Source organism: Hippopotamus amphibius, chromosome 14 (genome assembly GCF_030028045.1).
Source record: "Hippopotamus amphibius kiboko isolate mHipAmp2 chromosome 14, mHipAmp2.hap2, whole genome shotgun sequence".
NCBI classification, from domain to species: domain Eukaryota; kingdom Metazoa; phylum Chordata; class Mammalia; order Artiodactyla; family Hippopotamidae; genus Hippopotamus; species Hippopotamus amphibius.
The window spans coordinates 10,040,067-10,041,177 of record NC_080199.1 but is presented as its reverse complement, the minus strand read 5'-3'; the positions used below and the strand labels follow the sequence as shown (position 1 = coordinate 10,041,177).

At 42.4% G+C, this 1,111-nt stretch overlaps 1 non-coding gene across 1 annotated transcript; it reads right to left on the bottom strand.

Annotated features, from left to right (window-relative positions):
- Positions 1-626: 626 nt before the first annotated feature.
- On the bottom strand, positions 627-699 carry TRNAG-CCC (transfer RNA glycine (anticodon CCC)). The gene has a single exon. It is a non-coding gene; the product is annotated as a tRNA-Gly (tRNA).
- Between the last annotated feature and the right edge of the window lie 412 nt (positions 700-1,111).

Here is a 1,111-nt window from a genome sequence, read left to right as displayed (position 1 = left end):
GGCACACTGAGACTCTGGCTGCGAGAAAGGCAAGGGGGACCAAGAGGAATGGTATATGGTATATTGTTTTGGAATTGTGCCACACAACAAGCTTCAAAACTCAAGGCTTAACGTTGTTAGAATTTACTGCTCGTGTGTCTGGGGGGGTGACCAGCTGTCAGCTGATCTGGAATGAATTCAGCTGGGATGACTGGGATGGCTCTGGTCTGCTCCTACATCTTTTCCCTTCCATCAGGTTGGTCCAGGCATCTTCTCATGAGGATGGCAGAGGGCAAGAGGGAGCAAGAACCAAGGCGTGAGTGCTTTTCAGGACTTTACTTGCAATATACCTGTGAATACCCATTGGTCAAAGCACGTTGCAAGGCCAGATGTGCTTTAGGAGTGGGGAGTGTTCCTTAATTAGACTAGGTTCGCTTCTTACGAGTTGTTCCCCAATCCATTGTTCTCCACTTCGCTTATCTCTGTCCTCTAAGATGTCCTTACTTTTACTCCTTGACCACTGCTGAGGAAGGATTGGAAGATGTAGCCTTTTTTTTTTTTTTTTTTTAATTATTTATTTACTTGGCTGCACCGGGTTTTAGTTGCAGCACACAGGATCTTTGTCATGGTAAGCATGTGGGATCTAGTTCCCTGACCAGGGATTGAACCTGGGCCCTCTGCATTGGGAACACAGAGTCTTAGCCACTGGACCACCAGGGAAGTCCCTGGGAGATGTACCCTTTGAACAACTTTATCAGCATGGTTCTTATAGAATGTTGGGTATACAGAAGCCTTTTTAATTTTTTTTTTTTTTTTTCATTTTAAACATTTTGGTTCATTTTAGTCCAGGTACTCAATGTGCTAAAAAACAAAACCCACAATCTTTGGAGACATGCTTCTCTGTCTCTATTTAATTCCTAATGTTTTCTGCCTTTTATATTGCTATGGAATGATGTCCTTAAGAATCTTGAAAGCTCTTTTGTTGAACTTAGTGGATCTACAAGGCATCTCCTTAATGATCCAAGAAGTCTTAACAGAGGGTCTCATGAATACACCCTTAATTTTGTCTGTACCCATGGCCATGTCTTCACTTGAGAATATTTTACTGGCTTAAAAGGCTGAAGATGTAAAA